At 35.3% G+C, this 21,636-nt stretch overlaps 1 long non-coding RNA gene across 1 annotated transcript in view; it reads left to right on the top strand.

Annotated features, from left to right (window-relative positions):
- The window catches only part of LOC110352361 (uncharacterized), a 134,567-nt gene that overhangs the window by 100,833 nt on the left and 12,098 nt on the right, over nt 1–21,636 (top strand). The window contains exon 4 of the long non-coding RNA XR_003494775.3: nt 21,362–21,461. This is a non-coding gene — a long non-coding RNA (uncharacterized lncRNA). The remainder of the gene's footprint in view (nt 1–21,361; nt 21,462–21,636) is intronic.

Below are 21,636 nucleotides of genomic sequence, written 5' to 3'. Positions count from 1 at the left end.
TGTTAATTACAGAGGGCGAGTTTCCTTGTAACCATAATGAATAACAGCTTCCTGGAGTTTATGCAACCTCAGTAGTTAAGTATTTAAATCTTGGCTGCCTTGGACTAAAATGTATTGTAAGTTTTCCATCTCATTTAATAGAACATAAGTAATTTTTAGCTTTTAGGACTTAGCTGGAATTAGCCAAGTGTATACAAAGATGAGCTCTTAATAATGTGAAGTTTATTTAGTGTAGAACTCCATCGTAATACAGAAGTCCATGATTAGAGACCTCTACAGACTTGCAAATTTTGGACAAGCATCTCCTCTGTGGTTTTGTCCCATGTAAAACACAGGAGATTCCATGGATTTCTTCTGGCAGGGTCCTCCTACTGACACCTGCAAAGGGCATCATTATGTATTCAGAAGGGAAGAAGGTTAGCTGGGTTGCATCTGAAGCCACCAGACGCCCTAGGACTTCTGTAGAATGCCTGCTGGTTGCTGAATCACACTGCTTCTGTGGAAGGTACAAAGTGTAAGCATCAGCCGTGTGACATGCTCTGAAATACAGGCTGCCTGGACACCAGTCTGGCTGTAGAGTGGGCTCTGCCTGGGGTTCAACACAGATGTGCTGCAGTTTTGTTCCTTAGCGTTGCTCCTGTGTACTGTTATTGCAAATCTAGTTTAGAAATGGGACATAATTCTGAAAGGCAGCTCCACTGTAGTCACAAACTGATTAATGACTCAAGACACCATGTAACACATTTACTGCAGAAACATTACTTGCTTACCCAGATGACAATGACAAAGGGATTCAGACAAAAGGAATTACTTGGTTTCAGACTCTGATTGGTCCTCTTTTGTCCAACTGTAACTGTAAATTTAATGCCCTTAGGAACATTGGGTTTCAGTCTTTTCTGAAAGACATCTTCCTTAACCATGCTGTTTCCTATAACATCCTGCTTATACCATGGATGACCTTTAGTGGGGAAGTAATATCACCTAGCAATCATCCACACTAATTCCAAGGGTTCTGGAGGATTTGTCTTTTTATTATTATTATTTTTTAATTATTTTCAGTGCAATAACTGTGAAGAAAAAAACATGACCAACCCAAAACCATAGTACCAAAATGATACTTTCTAGTTCTTAGACATCAGTACCTTAGGACTAAGTGCTCCACCACATGCAAAGATGTATTCCAACATGAGAATATGTGTTATACAGAAAGGATAATAAGAAGTGGGAAACAAAGCAGAGAGATTACTATTGAAAAGACCTGTCCAAATGCACACAGCACATCACCACTGGCTCTTAAGAGAAGGAAGATGTCCCAAATTTCATGATGCCTACTGAATAACTCATTCCTTATATTATTTAGACTGTATTATCTATTATCTATTTATTATCTGTATTATTTATCTATTAGTAGGTGTTACTTGGCCAATTACTATGTTCTTTTACTTAGCACATGATTTTAAAATAATTTCGTTTCCCCTCCATCCCTCCTCAGGTCAATGAGTGCATTTTCTGTAAAATATAACCTCCCATGTATTTTAGTTGCTTTTATAAGAGTTCATATGTTCTTATGTTCTCATGTATTAAGGGCATATCTGTAATGCTGCAGTTCAAAATCACCAAGATAGTGAACAATTTTAGCATTATACATGTGGAGCAGAAATTGAAGGCAGGAAAGATAAAAAGTGCATGCATACGCACAATGGTATATTTCATATATTTTTTTTTACAGAAACTGCATTCTGAATAAGCCTTTGTTGTAACTACAAGATTGTAGGAATATGAAATAAACCTGCTCTAGTCTCATTAATGTTTTTTAATAGCCCTTGTGGCCTCTTACCCTTAAGGCCTCTTACCAAAAAAAAAAAAAAAGATGGAAAGATAAAGATTAAAATCTTTATTAAAAAGCAAAATGTCACCATTTGACACCCTTTTCCAAGATATAACTTTAACCTCATTCGTTGACCTTGAGTCTGCTTTAATAATGAAAATCAAGAACATCACACCAGTCAGTCAAATTCTATCAGGGTAATAGGAAGGCAAGCCCTCAGCTCCCTTGTGAAGAGTAACCAATCCTTAACTTTCATTTTATAATTTGAGAATTAAACAGAACACACTTGTGTTTAAATCAGTATGTGGATGTCTGTGGATATGTCCATTAATTATTTATTACTTCTGTAAACTTACATAGCTAAAACTAATTTTAACGAGTTAGAGCTTAGTTAACTGAAACTTCAAGAGCCTAAATTCTATCCACAATGTTCCTTTGGTGTTCTCAGATTTATGTGTGTATTTATATTCACTTTAACTAAATCCACATCAGGCAAGAGTCTGAATGATGTAAGCGTTTGCATTTGAAACATGATTACCAGATAGGACAATACCTTAAGCCTCTAGGAAATATCTTTGATACAGTCTATGGATTTTAATGCCAGTTAGGATATGTATCCTAAGAGCTAAATGGGCAGCTCTAGAGAAGAAGAGGTATGTTAAAGTACAAGTGGAGTTCTGCATATGAAGAAGAGCCCACTGTACTTTTTTCCTGAGATGATAGACCAAAGTCTATCATCTTTGTTAAGAAGTTTATAGCCCAGTTTTTCATATTTAAATGCAGATTGTGTAGCATAGTGGATTTTGACCCATGACTGGTGTCAGTATAAAATACTGAAAATAATACAAAGCAGGAAGCTGGGTTGTGTCTATCCACTTACTCAGGGTTTTATAGTTATTATTTCTGACAACAATAATAAAATGGTATTAATTTTTCAATTAGTATTAGCATGAATATTGACTTATGCTATTATGAATATCAAGACACAAAAGCTTTCCTGCTGCTTTACATAATTAAATAATGCTGCTTTAACATTTGCAGAACCTATAGGGAAGTATAATGAATTCTGTAAATACTCAGATTTACTTACTGGAAACAGAAACAACTGTTGGAAACAATTGGATAATTTTAAAATGCATCTGTTCTATTTCATGTACAGTAATGTCAGCTTTAAAAAAAAATGAGAAAAGAAAAAGTCATAAAAAAAAACTAGACTAATCTTTGCTAAAGAGCTGACAATGCCATGCCTGAATTTGAACATTAGGAAAGAATGGAGATCTACATGTAGAATGAATGTCTGTCATTTCTGAGTCCAACAAAATATACAGTCAGCAAAAAGCACAATTTTGGGAGCACCCAGGAATGACTTGGAAAAGAGGAAAAAATTGGTAGCCAGACGTCACCAGTAACTAGCACATTGAAAATAAGTGAAAACTGGGATACATAACGCCACTTCAAGTCACTATAGCTGCAGCGTTGGGATCTAAATAAAACCTGCTTTCACTGACTGGCCAGTCCTAGCAGCGGGCTTTACTGTAAAAGGGAGCAGGGCTGCTGCAGCGTCTAGTCAAGAAGGGTGAATGTTCAGCACCAAGTGACATCCTGCAATTGCCCTTGTCGAAAAGAACAAGAACCTGTATTCCTTTCCATAAGGAAAACACTAGAGTCCAGATTATCTCATGACTAAAGTACTTTACAAGCCACAGCTGTTATTTGAAAGCTGAACTCTTGTTTTCTAGCCATGAGTTATGTTGTAGGCAAGAAGAAAGAGGAATTAGGGTCTACCAATATTAGGCTAACAACTGGAAAAATGAGCTATAGTAAAATCTTCGAACTGTAGCATGTCTATAAAAACATAAGTAAATGCAGGTTAACATGCACCTTTTCTAGATGCTAAGGGCAGTATGCAGGATTACATTGAACAGCAGAGCTAGAAGGACATGGTATAAGATAAAGATCCAGCTACAGCCCTATTTTGAATTTTGAAAGTTTAGAAATTCAAGTTTTGAATCTTTTGTTTGTGCTTATAAGCCTCTCCCTCACCATTTGCAGTCTCCCAGTCATTCTTGGGAGTGGGTAGAAACAATTAATTTTATGTTAAGAGAGAAGGATGTCTTATTTCCATTTGAATTAATATGTAATTCAAGGAATTTGACAGAGAACTGACTGATACTGTATTGCTACAATTACTAATTGATTGGCTTTCTGAAATGTAGCATCTCATTCATGAGATTCTCACCATCACTTTCTTAAATCCCCTTTTTCAAATTCAAATAGTCAACATCAGATTCTCTCAGGACAGGGTTTGCTCTTTCTCCCTGCTCAGGTTCAGACTCAAAGCTGACACCACTAATCTTCTCCTGCAAGGTCTTCTTTGTGGAGCATTTGGCATCTGTGAGCAAAATAGGACCCCTGCAAGCAGCACATCAGATGATCTGCTTATTGGCTTTGATTTCCCTACCTAGGAGTTGCTCAGGGCATGTTTTCCCTAGGCTATGCCTTCCCCAATCCTTTTCCCCTGTCTGCAAGTTCACAGGCTTCACATGGTACTACTAGGCTCAGAACACAGACTCTTAATACAACAAAATGCTGAGTGAAAAAAACGCACTTGGGACCGAATAATAATTTATGTAAATGAAGCCTTCCCACGCTACCTTTTCTCTTCAAGAGGGGGAGCATAGAGCTTTTATTCTTAAGCCTTCTGGCTTATTGCATTAATAATTCATATCCAGTGTGCTTTATAGAGGCTGTGATTCAATCACAACAAACTTACGGAAAGCCATTTTTCCACCAGTGTTCATCAAGAGTGGATTTTCTTAAGAGCATACAGCTTTCCAAATGACAAATTCTTCATTTCTGTAGGGAAAAACTTCTCATTCCATGAACTGTTTTAAATTGATTATTGACACGTTCCTTCTCTGCAGAGTTGAAGATATGCACAAGGCAAAGAAGGAGGTGTTTATTGCAACAGATTTGCAGAATTAACAAAGATAACAAATCTGCATCAGTAGAGACCTATAATGCTGTGAGACAAAGCTCAATTAAATGTTTTGATGTAACTTTATCATAACGAGTTAGAAATCCACCTGTAGTATATTTCTGATAGTAATGACTTGTCTTGGAAGACTGACACCAATTGAATGAGTAATTTGGTTGTTCTGAGTCTATTACAAAGATGTAAGAGTTTTAAAGTTGTTAAAAGTAAAAAGTTAAACTTTAGTTCACATTAGTAAGTAACAGCTTTCTAGTAATAGATGATATTATGTTGTAGGAAAAAAAAAAAAAAAAAACAACAAGAAACAGATGGAATAGTTTTAGACTAAAAGTAAATTTGAAGTTTATATTTTCAAGGCAACCTTGTGAAATGTGTAAGTAGATGAATGCTCTGGTATAACTATACGGAGCAGGGCAAGACTGATTAAATAAGTGTATAATGTATAATGTAAAATGAACAAATGTTTTGGAAAACTGGAAATGCTCAGACCAAAAAGATGGTCTAGCCTCATTGGATAATGTCATGAAGAGGTGATTCTGAATGAACATATAAAGAACCATCATGAAAACAACATAGAACCCAGTATGACAGAGCAGGTTTTCATAGGATTTAGTTGTGAAAAGTAAATCTGGATTATAGAGTTAACAGTGCTTCTATTTTTGGTAATTTAAGCATTTTTTAAGGAAAACATTTGGAGGCATCTTCAAGGGCCAAGCTGTGTAATAGAGATGAGGAATCCTCAGAATTTCTTCTGCATAGGTTCCAGTTGTTTTTTGTTGCAGACTGGCAAAATCACAGAAGACACTGGCTGAATCTTCTTCCCTCACCAATGTCCTACACAGAGGCCCAGCAATGGGCAGCTCATGCAGAGTTGAGCCCATAGCAAGGAAGAGTTTTAGTCTCCAAAGACTCATAACAATTAAAAATGAAGGGAGAGGGGAAGAGGGGGAAGAATATATTTTTGAATCTTGGAGAGAATATAATGTTTTTGATAAGTTAATATTTGTGGCAGGTAGGCTCAGTGCTTACAGAGCTAGTGAAGAAGCTGAAAAAGTGCATCATCTGGACAATAATGTAATAGTAGCCATGTAGTAGCCCATTTCTCTTTGATAACAAAGATGCAAGTTTACTTTAGCAGGAAAACGGAAAATAGCCAATTAAACTACTTAGCCTATGCAAGTTTCAAACTCTACACATCACAGGCTTCTTAATTGTGAAAGCAAAATAATCAGTACAGCTAAAGCACTGATAGTAATGGTTTCACAAGCACTTAGAATGCTTACAATATGACTCCTACTTAAGTTCTGCATCCCCTGGGTTCTGTTTGTTGTCTGAAAGCGATGAGGCAGCAGAGGCTGTCTCTTATCCGCTTACAGCAGAAATGGAGCTCTTTTTCTCATTAGTAAGTACAAAACTAAACAGCATACCACACTCCATCAGGTTTGTTTCAAAATGCTTTCTGTCAGTCATAACTTTGCTAGAGAAGTTTTATGATGTTTTGACATTGCTCAAATCCCACTTAAAAGCTGTAGAAATAAATAAAATAAAATAAAAGAGTAAATAATAAAAGAGTTAAATTTTAAATATCAGCCAACTCTGCTATGCTTCTGGAGACAAAATAGATTAGGAAATTATTTTCATCTAAATTCTGACAGCAATATTTTTTTTTTTTTCTGAAAAATTTAAATACCATGCCTTCTAATAAAGTATCATATTATCTACAGTCAACGGTAAGCTAAATACTGGGGATTGTTCCTGGATGTGTTATATTAAATTCAGGGCTGTAACTGATATAGTGAAAGACAATTCACATCCATGTGAAACGTCAAAAATGAGGACAGGTCTAAGTTACATATTAGGTCAGGATCAGAAGCAATTCATCTTACAATGTTGTGTAGTCTGTAATCTTTGTAATTACAGGGAAATGTTCAGATCCCTGGAATGTTATACTGGTTTGGGGATAGGATGAAAAAATAAATCACATTGTGTTATTCTGATTAGATCAAACAGTACAATTTCAAATGTAAAATTAAACCTGAACATTTTATGCAGAAGGATATGAGAAATATTAAAGAGAGGAATCTAATACTATTGAAAGGTTTGTCTGAAGCTCTTTTGATAACTTAGTTCTTTGCATTTCTTATAATTTTTTCTGGCTAGAAGTCTGAAGGTTGCACAAAGTGACCCGTTTTTGATGCTAGTGGATGGCATGCTAGTGGATGGCATGGCACTCAAATGCAGGGACAGACTAAGAGTTTTTTTTAGAAAGAACTTTTGAAGGACTTTTGAAGAACTATGGAAATTGCATATGGGTACATTGTCTATGTGTAATATGTCTTTACAATAATGAAGGTAGTTGCAAGAGCAGATTAGAAGCTGAAATTTGACATAGAACCATTCCCTTCACTGGTATATGGTCTCTCAGAAAGAAGGATGAAGATAAATGAAAGTGCTTGAGACAGGCAGTCTGTTATCTCTCCTCATCCCTGTTTATATGTCTGGTTGGCTACTGTAACTGAGAACAGGACAGGTTTAAGTTCTTTTCTTGCTTAGTTCAACCTCTTTCCTGCTTCTTTTCCTTGCTTTCTTGCTTGCAGGAAAATAATAATAATAAAAAATAATAAAAAATAATTTGTCAAGCAGCCCTCATCTATAACAGTGTCAAGAGTAAATATCTACTCAAGTAATTTATTGCATAGGATGAAAGAAAGGGCAACCCCAGGGGCTACTTCAGCTGTGCAGCTTCCTGCATGTTGCATGTTGTGGGCTGCAGCAGGCATTCAAGGATGGCGCCTGTGGCAGAGCGACAAGAGCTTGCTTATCTCTGCTAGGAAATCCTACCTCAGTGATGATCCAGATAGTTATAAGTATTGATCAATAGACCATTAGGTACAAGATAGTTATTTTTTATTTAATGTACAGCTGTGATCACAGATACTTTGAAGTTGTGACAGGAAGGTGGAAACACATGCATACGCAAAATGCATACATTATGATCACTGAACAAGAACATAGAAACATGAATGAAAACTTAGCAGAGGTGGTCTTCAGTCTTAAACTTAGCAATGTTTTAGGGCTGAAGAGCTTCTTGTTGTCAAATGCTCATCCCTTACATTTCATAGAATCACAGAATCATAGAATATCCTGAGTTGGAAGGGACCCTTAAGGATCATCAAGTCCAACTCTTGACACCGCACAGGTCTACCCAAGTTCAGACCATGTGACTAAGTGCACAGTCCAATCTCTTCTTAAATTCAGTCAGGCTCGGTGCAGTGACCACTTCCCTGGGGAGCCTGTTCCAGTGTGCAACCACCCTCTCTGTGAAGAACCCCCTCCTGATGTCAAGCCTAAACTTCCCCTGCCTCAGCTTAACCCCGTTCCCGCGGGTCCTGTCGCTGGTGTTAATGGAGAAAAGGTCTCCTGCCTCTCGACACCCCCTTACGAGGAAGTTGTAGACTGAATTTACAGAAATTAAAGGCCACTTAACAAGTTAAAATGAACCACAGTGTTTCATTTGAAAATGTGTGATTGTTAATATAGCTGCAAGATAGTTTTTGATGAAACTGAATAAAAAATAATAGGGTGGATTTGTGAACATGGATGTACACAGATAATCTCTTGACAGCTGGTTTGTTTGTGCCATGTTGTATAGCTTATGCCATTTCCTTTAAAGTTCTTAAGATCATTGGGTGAATGCAGGTGTGTTTTAAACAAACACTGGTAGGGAAATATGTTAGTAGAGTAACAGGGATTTGTTATAGAAGCTCATCATGAATTTCAGAAATACTTTAACAAAAATAATAACAGCCTTCTGAAACTGCTATGTTTTTTAGTTATTAGGAGGAAGTACTGTTCTCACTGGCAGCAAATGCAAAAACCCATTTGTTTTCAGTTTAGCCCTGGGGAGGTTAGCAACATTACCATCCCATATGTATTGGATTATACACTTCAAGTCCATTCAATAATAATTGCAGGTTTGAAATTAGATTCAAGACTGGAATGATTTAATGGTCTTTAAAATGAGTGAACCATGAGATTAGTTTAATGATTTTAAGCATAATCATCTATATCTAAAAATATTATTCCTAAAACATTTAATTTTGGCATCAAAAAAGAGATTAATTTGGCAAGCTCTTTTTATGCTAGGTTTAATGAAATCACTTAAATTCAAATGTTCCAAGTGACCAATGGTTTTTAGCTGCCTAATTGAGACATATTGGAATGATGCCATTATCATAAATCTTCCTGAATATCATATCATTTGGGTGTCACAAAATTGTTGATTCCTTGAGATGCAATACTATAGTTGTGATGTAAATCAGTTTCTAAATTACTTGGAAAAATATTTTGAAAGCAGATCATTTAACGCTCACCTAACTTTTGTAAAGCCTTTTGAGGACTTTAATGAAGCACTTAGGTGACAACTGTGTCATGGAATTCAAGTTTATTAGATGGCCAGGCTGTAAAACTTAATTAGCATAATGCTATGATATGTATGAAACTCTTTGCAGCCAAAACTCGAAGCTTTCTTATTCAGAACAGAGAAGATTAGCTGGTAAATAATCAGCTTTAAAACATTGCACAGAAACTGCTGAAGTGAAAAGCAGAAAATTTTGAAATAGAGAATTAAGACAGAAGGCATTGGGAATAATTCACAGAATCACAGAATTTCTAGGTTGGAAGAGACCTCAAGATCATCGAGTCCAACCTCTAACCTAACACTAACAGTCCCCACTAAACCATATCCCTAAGCTCTACATCTAAATGTCTTTTAAAGACTTCCAGGGATGGTGACTCCACCACCTCCCTGGGCAGCCTGTTCCAGTCTGTGTGCATATCAGCAAGTGTTTTTTACAGCTATGTCCAGGATAAAGCCTTTCAGCATAACAATATTTTCAGGGCAAATTAACTGCAGGCAACTTTGAATACTATCCGCAGATTTCTCACTCTGATGAGGTGTGCGGAAGGGAGAAAAAAAGCCAGCTATTTCCTCAAAAACTTAGCCTTGAATTCATCTTCTGTCATGCACTGAGGGGTGTGGTAGGGGAAAAAGAGAGAGACAGAGGAATGGTACAGGTTTCTATCTAGATTTCTGTAAGAAAGACCCAACAACAATTTTCAGAATGGAGTATCTGTTTCAATAAATAATAATAAAGAGAATAATGGATAGTGGTTAAATGATTAGATATATCTCTTTAGATGATAGAACCCCTATGTTTTTATAGCACTGGATGGGCCCCAGTAATTTAAATGGCAAACAGTGCAGAATTAACAGAAAGCTCCCCATCACATCGTTGTGGTGGCATGAAGATATGACAGGCAACATCTCCCCTCCATTCGTGCATGTGTGGGGGTGGATGTATGGCCAATAGCAAGTGTGCTGTGCATCTGAAATGCACTTTCACAGAAGCAGAGTGTGGGGCAGAATTCTGATACAGCCTATACGTTTCAATCCTCGTATTTCTCCCAGGACATCACCCAAGTTCACGACAAATTACATGTCAACAAATTGCAGAACTTTAAGATGTATGGTTGAAACAAGTCAGATTCTCTTAAATATAAACAGATCTCATTAAGGCCGTCTGTAAATTTTATGTCTGGCCAAAAAAGAGTAAGTATTGTGTAGCCTCAAGATAAGCATAAAAATGGGAATGGAAAGGTCACATTTTTCTCCTGACAATGGCAAGAAATGTAACACTAGGTAATTTCAGAGCAGAAAAATGTAGTGCTCGAAAGTCGTTTTGAAATGTGCAGTATAGCTTCTACAGTTTCACAAGAACAGAGGAGATCTACGCTACTTCATTTTTCTTGTTAGAAAAATAAAATAATAGCAAAACCCATTAGACTGATCTTGGTTTTCCTCAACCAAGATAAAATTACAGTGATGGCTACAGCCATTCTTAACCAGAAAATCAGTTGACTTTCATAATGAGACTAGAAGCAAATTTTGCCTTTTTTTTTTTTTTTTTTTCTTGAGAAAACCAACGCATAGCCTGTATTGCAAAGAGATTCATACAATACCTACAAAAAGAAATTCCAAACATTTCTCTTTCCAAACCATAATTTGAACTTTCAGTATTTTAGATTGTTTCAAATATAGTATATTCAAATCTAGGCATATTTTTCATATAGCATGCTTAAGTATAATTGCTATTCAAATCCCAAAGCCTTTCAGAAGTTTGTAATGGGGAGGAACTTTCTTAAGAGTTTGTTGGTTAAAAAGTGAGTTCTTGCAAACCAGTGAGAAGTGAATCTTCATTGAAGGCAGTGAGGTTTCAGATAAGAAGAGGTAATATTGTAACTTGAAAAAAAAAGATCCAGAGCCAATGCATCTTCTTGTTTTGTATACAGCACGTGTTTCCACCTGGGGTTATCTTTTCAAATGCATGAATCAGATTTCCTGTACTGTGCTGTTAATCAAAACATTACCTTTAAAGGCATAAAATGTCAAGAAGCTGCAGCCTCTTTTTACTCTTTTTATTTTTCTTGCCATTTGAAACTAATTTTAGCTAAGGATTCACTGGAAAGCCACAGTGCTTTTATGTTTGTTTGTTTGTTTTTACCTTATTCTGCAAATCTGCATCAGCTCTGTTAGAGGAACTGAGACTCTTCTTCCATGGCTGATGTTACATCAATTGCTTTAGCAGGTGTTTTCAGCCTTATATTTCTGAAAAGCAGAGCTACACCCTGGCTAACATGAGGGTGTGGTATCTTGCAGAAAATAAAAGACATGAGTTAGACCCTGACAGAGGAGCAAGCCTAAAAGTAATCCAGGATTCAAACCAAGAAGTTTTAGAGCTTCTTGTGGTAATCAGGGTGCAGAGCCCAATGTGGAGAGGCAGGGGAAGAGAAAAGCAGCAAAGGACACTGTCACATTTTTTTTTTTTCCCTGGAGTCCGAAGTTTAAGGCATTATTCTGCTGTGAACTCCATCAATAAATCCTTCTTAAGTCATATCAGAAGAGCACAGTTTTAACCCAAGAATCAGGCCTGATGTTTATGTTCATAGAGAATTTTATGTGCAGTGAAAGTGCATTCCACAGTTAAGTGGAAAGGGTGCTTATAACAGTTGGACACAAAGGTATTTATGCTTTCCAGACAGAGAGTATATATATATGTATATATGTGTATATATATATATATATATATATATATATACACACACACACACATACATATAGTGTGTATATATATATATATACATATGTATATATATATATTTATATATTCACAGCTGCAATATTCTTAGATACAGAAGTATTTATAGAATTCATAAAGTAGTCTATCTCTGGTTTGTCTTAACCAAATGAGTTGCTCACTTTGACCTCTTTTTTTTTTTTTTTTTTTTAAGTTACTCAGTAACTTATACTCAGAGTCACAAATACAAATAGACAGTGTGGGTAGAGAGAAAGAATTCCCTTCCCAAAACACTGAGCTCATCAGTATAGGAAAAGCCCCCCAAAAAAGGAAAAAAAAAAAAAAAAAAAAAAAGCATATAAAGCTTTAAAGGCAAGGAAGTATTATAAGGAGAAATGAGTACCTTTCTGAACTGAACAGAACAGAAATGAACTGGTTAGAAAGTGTATTTTTTTCTCTTGAATGAATAATCTTCAGATCTTTGTCAAACCACACTGAAATATTTCAAAAAGCTGATTTTTGGTTGAAAGAGCCAAGTTGGGCCAAGTAGACTTCCCCTTTCAAAATATCTGTAGCAACCCTCATTTAAGGATAAGCATCTATGGATTCAGTGTAATTATAATGTACAAAAATGACATTTCTGTGTTATACATTCATATCAACCAAGCATATATGAGATATAAAAGAGAAAACACAGCTGTGGGAAATAGTTTTAAATGTGGTAGATACCACGACAGGCAAGCAATATCACTTCCATTGGTGCAAAAAAGGAGTTCCAGCAGCCTACCTCCTGCCCACAATCTTCCATGAAAAATATTGCATGAGTGTGTCAGGCCTAACTATATTTACCAGTCATTTTTGATGCATTTTAGCAGAATGCAGCCTAAACCAGAAAGGAGTCTAAAAAAAAAAAAAAAAAAATTCTAAAAAATAACCAGTGTGTGAAAAGAAAGTGATAGTAATGGCAAATTATGTTTAGTGTCAACAGGAGAGGTGAACAGCTTACAAATAGTAGCGTATAAATAGAGACACACACATCAGTATATCGCATACAAAAAGCCATCTCAGGAAAATGTCTACCCAGCATGACAGCAACAGAGATCTATTGTACTGAAAGGACAGAAAGGTTTGACTTGTCCTATGTCTAAACTGTCATCAGAGTGTGCAAAGATCTAACATCTAAAAATCCACACTGAGCAAGAGATGAAATGCACCACAGAAAAGTAAAAAGCTGTCTATTCATGTTATATGGGATTTGAGAAAGAAAAGCTCTAACAGATTCAATCTCACTGCAAAGAACAATTTTATTACTCTGTTGTTAGTTGAAGGAAGTATAGCCAAACAGCTAAAGAATTATACCAGTGAACCAGAAGGGTTTATTCCACTCGTGTATGTGGCTTTATGCTTGATAATTCCCTTGACTTCTGAAGAGTTAACTTGGATTACACTGATGCCACTGAAATGAGGTAAGCAACCTCAAAAAAAAAAAAAAAAAAAAAAAAAAAAAAAAAAAAGTACCACAGCTAAGGTTAAAAAAGAGCTCAGGACTTCAAGAAGTCTATGTTGAGTTCATATATATATTTTTAGAAGCCTAGTCACAAACCCTTGTAGAAATAGAGCATGGAGTACTAGAAATCTCTTCTTCCTGGACTTTTTAAACAAGAAAAATCTGAATATAGAGCTCAAAAAATATGCCATTGACTGAGGAACAGATTCCAGCTAGGAAGCATGGAAAATTTCTCCCATTCAGTGGGGGTTACAATGGGGAAGAGATAGGGCTGTATTGAACAGATTTCTTTACTTGGCAGGGATAGCTAGGTAGGAGCCACTCTGTAAAGACCCTTGGAATGCAGCATTGTGTTGAAAAGAAAGCTAAAAAATATAAAAGAAAAAAAGAAAAAGAAATTTGCCAAACGTACTCTGAATATAAAGCCATACAAGCCAGTTGTAGATCACATGAGCCTTCTCTGGTAGAAAACAATTTTTCTGTGCTTTAAAGAACTGCCTATTTTCCTGTTACTGTCTGTTTCATAGATGAGATGCATTTCTTTTGTCAAGCCCTCTGGCCCAAAGCAGGTTTTGTTTTCTGTTGAAGATAAGACATGTTTTAAAGGAGTCTGTTGAAGCCTGTTTGTGGTAATAAGAAAGGCACACCAGTAGTTTTTAACTTCAGTGATTCTAGAATAAAATGGTATTTCCCAGGTTATGCAATACTGACAAAAGTGTCACCAGACAGAAGTATGTCCATGCTTAAATAGCAACGACAGTGAGTTTTTAGTATCTTAGAAACATACACTGAAGCTTAGGTCTCCAGGAAATTGCCATCTGTCCTGGTTTCAGTTAGGACAGAGCTACTAGGAAGAAAATTAACTCTGTCCTAACTGAAACCAGGACACCATCCATGAACATGGTATAGTTGAAGAGCTATGCTGTTTTTTGTTTGTTTGGGTTTGTTTGTTTATATACTATGAAGAAGCAAAACAAACTGTAGGGCAAAAATTGCTCAGGTACTAAACTCTGCAGTCTGTGAACAGTTGATAGCTAGTTTAAAGTCAACCTTCTTCCTCTACAGCCAAAATACATATCTTTATTATAGCTGTTACAAATACAAAGTTGCAAACATTCCCTTTGATATCCATTTATCATATCCAAGAACTGGACTTTTATAGGTGAAATGCAAAGGTCTGTGCTGTCTTATGTAATGAATCACAAATCACTTGGAGTGAGAAGTATGAACCCCTTAATACATGCAGTGACAGAGATAGCGCATGCTTATCAATGTTGGCCTCTTCTGGTTGCTTCCTCAGCTTCTTCTGTTGCTCTGCTTGCTAGCGTATATCACAGGTCTTGGCCTTTTGAGCCATCAGAAAGAATGACTTAAGTTGATAAGGATATTATGAGGTAGTCCTCACAATGAGTCTGCTGTCCTGGTTGCAATGCCTTGTCCACCGCCAAGCTACTTGCTGGACTGTGGTGGGGGCAGAGTGAGAAACAGTGAAAGCCTTGATGCTGTGCAAGCACTGTTCAGCAACAGCTATAATATCAGTGTGTTTATCAATGCTGTTTTTGTCAGAAATCCAAAATATAGCATCATACAGGTGCTACTATAAAGAAAATTACATCTAGCCCAACCAAAGCTGGTACAGCCAAGTAGGAGAGCATTACCATTCAGCCAGACCAGAATGAAAGAAATAATTACACAGTGATTTTTTTTTTCTTTTTAGCCTTGTTTGCTAAGAAGGCAGAAGTCCTGTCCCTCACTCTATTATCCCTTAGGCTAGAGTTCACCTCATGGGTTACTTAGTATCAGATTGAAAAGCTGAGTGGTATTTAGAAAGGAAAGTTCAAAGCCATGTGAGTCAGAGTGAGTTCCTCTTTTATTCTTTTACCATGTCAGATACCATAGATTAGCAATTTCCCTAAGTGATATTTAATGCTAATTACTTCAGGGTCAATGAGCTGTAACCAAAAAATCTTTAATAAGGCTTTTCTCATATAAGGTTTCTAATGAGTACTTTTTCAGGCCCATTTGCACTCTTCATGTGTATCTGTCCATAACTAGCCCCACACAAGCATGTATGCTCATGTTCAACTTAGGTCTTTTGTTTTTTCCAGTTGTGCTCAATCAAATCTGCCTCCTGCAGATAAGTTTCATAGGAGGCATGCGTAATTCAGCTCTCTTTAAAAGGACAGCCTTCTCTTCAATATGCTCCTCTCATTCAGCTTCCTCTGTGCTGTCAGATTAAAGATTCCAAAACAAGATCACAGACTTGTAAGTTGAACTCAGTAGTCCAAAACCGTGCAAAGAGAAAACACATTTTCTAATTGCATTCACTTACATTTCAAGTTGCAGTTATTGCAGATGAGTTTGTGTTACCCTCACCCCTCCTGTATTGCCATGGAGGGGTGAGTTTTGCTGTTTTGCTTTTTTTTTTTTATTTTTATTTATTTATTTTTTTATTATAAACACCTAAACAAATGTGGGATTTTTTGTTTTATGTAGAAGGCAAAAATTTCAGGCTTTTGGAATGGGAATTAAATGCAGGAATTACTAAGTGAAATTGTACAGTTTTTTGGTTGCACAAACTAGACTAGGCATTATCTTTGCTTCTTTTGTCCTTCAAGTTGTCTCTGTAGTACCAATCTGCAAACATGAGTCAGACACATGGGAAAAGACAAAAGTAATAATTTTGAGTGGCTTTTTACTTATCTTTTAAAATCTTGGGGTTTAAGTTCTTAGTCTTGTCTCTTATATCCTGAGGCAAAAATTCAGATATAATTGTATGGCAGAAGTGGTCACATCTTCGAGAAAGTTTGATCCAGTAGAAAAAAAAATAAAAAAAAAAAATCACCGTCTTCCAAACACCATTTTGTGAAGGCAGTATCATTTAGACTTCAGGATAAGGAGTATTCCATTATTGTTTCCCCAGAATAAAACTAAAATTGTTTACAAGATCAAGTATTGTTACCAGATTTGATTAGAAAAAAAATATTATTAGTGGTAAAAACAGTTGGTTAATATTTACACTGTGTTAGTTACACAGAGGTACTATAATATTGCCCCAGAACAAAACTTGATGATGTAAAAATAATGGTGTAATACATCATTTACTAAAATGCGCAGTGCTTTTTTTCTGGTTGGCAAAAAAACTACCAAATAATTGTGGTCAGAAAAAAAAATGAGATTGGACTAGACTTCTAAAACCCGGCTGCTATTTTTACCTCACTCAGTAGCTTTGGAAAATATACTCATATAAGATTACGGAAAACCAAACCTGGTTTCTTGCACAGCTTCTAAACTATTTTAGGACTGCCATTTGCTGGGGAAAACACTCCATCTCGTGGAGTTCCTCCAGCTGATGTTTTTCCATTCTGAGCACAATGTTTTAGAGTACTGTTAAACAACACAGATTGAAAGTGAGAATGGTTTTGTAACCTAGCACTTAGGACACTTCTCTTAGTAATGAAACACCTGAGCTTTGGCCTCTGCTCCAGTGCATAAGTAAGTATTCTGTGCAGAGTGGACAAGTCCTGACAGAAGAGACGCAGGAGGTGCCATCACAGGCTGCCCTGCTCAGGCAGCTCCCAGGCAGAGACATGATGCGGGTAGAGATCTCATGAGCAAAGCAAGTAGTTGAGCAGGGATTACTAAGAAAAAAACTAATGGTAACTTATTTATGTATATATTTTTGATTTATCCTGCTTCAATCTATTTACTTTTTTGTTTGCTTTTACAGTACACAAAATTGTTTCATTTTTCTCCACGGTAAGAAAAACGGTGGAGGGAAGACGGTTTTAGTTTTATTCTTTTTCTCTCTATTCTATTCTGTAATGAATTGGCAAGAAATTAAATTCATCTTTCCCAAGTCAATTATGTTTTGCCAATAGTAATTAGTAAAAAAATCTGTCTGCCCTTATTTTCACCAAGGAGCTTTTTTGTCTTACGTTCTACTCATGCCTCCTAAGAAAGAGTAGTGAGAGAATGACTGCATTGGCATCTGATAATTTTCATTATTTTATGATATATTTTTTCTGTTAATACATGTAAAGTATGGATATTTAAGCATTACATTCATGCTGAAAAAAAATCCACTTCACACTGAGTAAAAGAGATAAAACAAGTAATTCTGAATAAGGAAGAAGATATAGTTGATTTCCTTGTGTAGTACAGTTCATTGACAATCATATATCTCAAAAGTTCTGGATAATCCTACCTATAAATACACCAAATCCTACAATGTCACCACCTGCAAAACAGTATTGAACAAAATGTTGAATCTTGTTCAATTTGGATTAAAATGCAAGAATCATTTGTTGATTTTTTTTTCTCAACATGGGAAAATAAATAAACTATATATTCAGTCAAAAGGAAGATATCTTCTGCTTGAGTTGGACTTGATGATCCTTAAGGGTCCCTTCCAACTCAGGATATTCTATGATTCTATGATTCTATGAAGTGTGTAGGTGTTTAGATTTTATATGCAACTACTTTCTTTGGAGTTCATGCTTTAAAGAAAAGCAAAAGTTCATCAATCGGAAGCCCAAAGTCTTTCTCATTGGCAGGGGACAGTTCTGTATATTATTTTATTTGTTGCAGAAAAGTGGTGAGGAAAGAGATGAGGAAGTCATCTTCGGCTGAGAACATCTGTGAATAATTCTTAGCTTACTTATATTGAAACCTTTTCAGTTCACAGAAGCATAATGGAATAATGAAAATCTATTAACCCTAAATAGCTGCAGGCTTCATCAAATATTAAGTCATTTAAAGAGAGTAAATGAACCAGCCACCCTCACAACAGTTGGAAAGTGTGGCCTATCATTACAGTTCTCTTTTACAAACCATATTGGCTTGGTTTTATTCATTACTTTCGAAGTGAGCAACCAACTGATACACAATGCATTTAATTTATTATTATTGTTAATATTGATATTATTACACATTTTCCCAATGAGTTATAGTTTTATACTTAGTGAGCAGATGAAAAATACCTGTGTTCTGTAAATTTATTCTAATTCACATTCTTTTCTTACTTGAGTTTGAACTATTTTCATTAAAATAAGGAACACTGACATTGCAGGTGGACTTAGCATCTCCTTGCAATGTGAAGTCAGTTAAAATTTGTTTGGTTGTACACATACATACCCTGACTCAAATAAGATGCTAGCCAGAATGCTACTCTGAAATAAAAATTAAATGTTTATATATAAATATTAATTTATTGTTCATAATATAAACCAGTTCTAGCTTCACAAGTCAGACTAACAACTGATGTGGTCTGCAATAGAGTATATACAGATTGCAGGGAATACAGTTTTCTTACTATTTTCGTTTCTAACGCAAGCACCTAGGTGTGCTGTCTCCCTCTTTTGTTCTTGTAAGACAAGCCTATTTTCTTTCTTACTCGGGAGATGCCTAAATAAGGTTCTAAAACATTTTTGAAAATATACCTGAGTACCTAAAATCAAAATTTGTTGCAGCATCCTATGGAGTCATTATTAATATATGCAACCAGTATTCATGTAACAGGATAATCGTTCTCTGCTTTTCTGAAATCAGAACACAGTCAAGAGCATAAACCCTGACTTTCCCTTGTCTTCTGACAGCAAAGCTGAAACAGATACTTCATCAGTTTTAGATTACTGTTGAGAAATTAGCCCTTTGCAGAATATATTTGAAAGTTAAAGACTTATGCATTCATTAAATTGGAGCTTTATTTTTAATATAATTCTTTGTATTTGAAAAGATAATTTTTATAACAGAGGAAGAACCAATTACATAATGTAGAACACTCTTCTTAATGACACAACTTTATTAGAATTTAAGTTAATCGCTATAATAGTATGATATGCACTTTATTAATATTGTAGCATACTGCATTAAATTACTACAATGTTATTAGGCAATTTAGTTCATGCTCCCTGTATCAGAAATGCAAATATAGGTCATAAGATTAAAAAGATGTTTGATACTATTTGATACTGATTTTGAACTATATGCATGTACTTTTATTAACAACAACAAAAAAAAAAAAAAAAAAAAAAATCAAAACCAGGAGTGTCTCCATACTCAGCTAAATGGCTGTTATAGTTAAATATATTGTTACATGTGCCAGAGCTTTTGTCATTAGAAAATTAGAAAGCAAATCTATTCCATGCACGATGTTCAGCCATGATTCTTTAATGACGAACTGCATCAAGTGCACATTCACAAGGAACACATTCCCCTTTCTTCCAGGGAAAATCTTAACCTGAAGGCACAAATTGCATGTGGACAGGGCTCAGCCTTTCATCTGTCTCTCTCTCCAGATGTATATTGTCTCCACACAGTGCTGTTGAAGGTCTGCAAAAGATTTTATGTGCCACTTGGTTATGGAGAAAGAAAAGAGTTGTAGAGAAACACTCCCTTGAAAGAATGATGTATCACTCCTCTAAACAGTCAGTGTAATTTTCACCAGAATCTCCAGGCTCATCCTTGGAAGGCTAAGAGGGTTATTTATCAGTGTTCTTCTTGGTTATGCTGGGCTACCAATGTACTTAAGTCTGTTTTATTATGTAATTGCACATCTACACAATAAGTATACCATTATTTAGAAGTAATTTACCAGCAATGTGCATTTTGTAGAGGAAATACCTGTAAAGTCATTGAAATACTAATATGATTTAAGAAATAACTGCCACTATTACTGTTGTCTGCTCAAGATCAACAGTACTGATAGTAAAGAATGTCCAGATTGCTTTCTGTATTGTTTCTTACATTTTTTGTAAGGAATAAAATATGAAGAGTGAATAACAATTCACTAATGGAAGAAAAATAAAATAAAATAAAATAAAATAAAATAAAATAAAATAAAATAAAATAAATAAAATAAAATAAAATAAAATAAAATAAAATAAAATAAAATAAAATAAAATAAAACAAAACTTGCATCAGTGAGGTAATAAAAAAATATTCCCTTTGCTTTTTTTCATTGTTCCTATGTATCTACTAAACGTATATTTAAAATGAATTTTATCTAACGATAACAATCAGAGAAGTTTTATAGTAAGCCTCCACTTGTCAGTCTCCACTTGGTTTTATTTGAATAGAATTCCTAAACAAAAGAAAAAAAGGAAGAATAGGAGATTCTTAGGTTCATATTATTACATCATTACCTACTTCTGTAAATCAGAAGTAACATATCCGTGTCCAATACCTAAGATGACAACCACAAGTATATATTTTCCCCAGAGTTAATCACTCATAAACCTCATTGCCATAAGAAGAGAGTTTACAGTTTATAAAAATAGACCTATAGTAGAAAAAAAGACTTTTGAATGTAAAAAATGTAATTAGCTGTTTGAAAGTAGATATCTGAAACAAATGTTACAGTTTTTAAAAGTAGAATAAATGAAAATGCAATTATAATCTTTCAGTTAAAAGGAAAAAAAGGAAAAACAAAACAAAAAAAAAAACACAACAAAAAACAAACACACAAAGAAGATATACTTCAACAGATAATGGAGAAATGAATTTTTCTTGAGTTCAAAAGCAATGATAACAAAAGGGTGACTTTATATGGAGTGCTTGCAGCTGCCAGAGACCAAGACGGGAGCAGTAAAATTGACAGAGCTCACAGGTACTATTTTATGAAAGGAAACAATTATTTTTTTCTTAAAGATTTCAGTCACTCAGTAAAAACTAGAATTAAATTCAGAGTTCTTAAAAGCATGTTCCAGAAAATGGTGATATTGCGTAGTTATTTCCCATCAAGCTTCAAAATCATATCTATATTCTATTATTTGAAGTAATCATGTGTTTATAAAAAAGATTCAAGTCGTAAATCCCATCACCAATATAGTTAGTGAAGATAAATCTGATGGCTGACTTTGTCTGACCTTCTTGCTACTGTTTTATTTTTGCAGTTATTTACTCCAACCATGTTGAAAAGACCACAACACAACATGCTTCCAAATGATGAGTCATTATTTCTCCTTCTACATTTTCATGGAAGTCAAGAAGTTGGTAAGAAAAGATTTGTTTGACCAAACCCTAGGCAACTAGTCTCCTGATTTAAGTATAAATATTAGTCATAAAGCATAATGTTGTGTTTAGAAGGGACTGTACATTGGAATCAGATGTCTGGAGCTCTGCCACAAACACCTCTTTTACATGAAATTAGTCAAAACTGCTGTTTACA

The sequence above is a fragment of the Anas platyrhynchos genome, chromosome 1, assembly GCF_047663525.1.
Source record: "Anas platyrhynchos isolate ZD024472 breed Pekin duck chromosome 1, IASCAAS_PekinDuck_T2T, whole genome shotgun sequence".
Taxonomy (NCBI): Eukaryota; Metazoa; Chordata; class Aves; order Anseriformes; family Anatidae; genus Anas; species Anas platyrhynchos.
The sequence above is the reverse complement of the archived record's forward strand: the minus strand, read 5'-3'. Positions and strand labels throughout refer to the sequence as shown.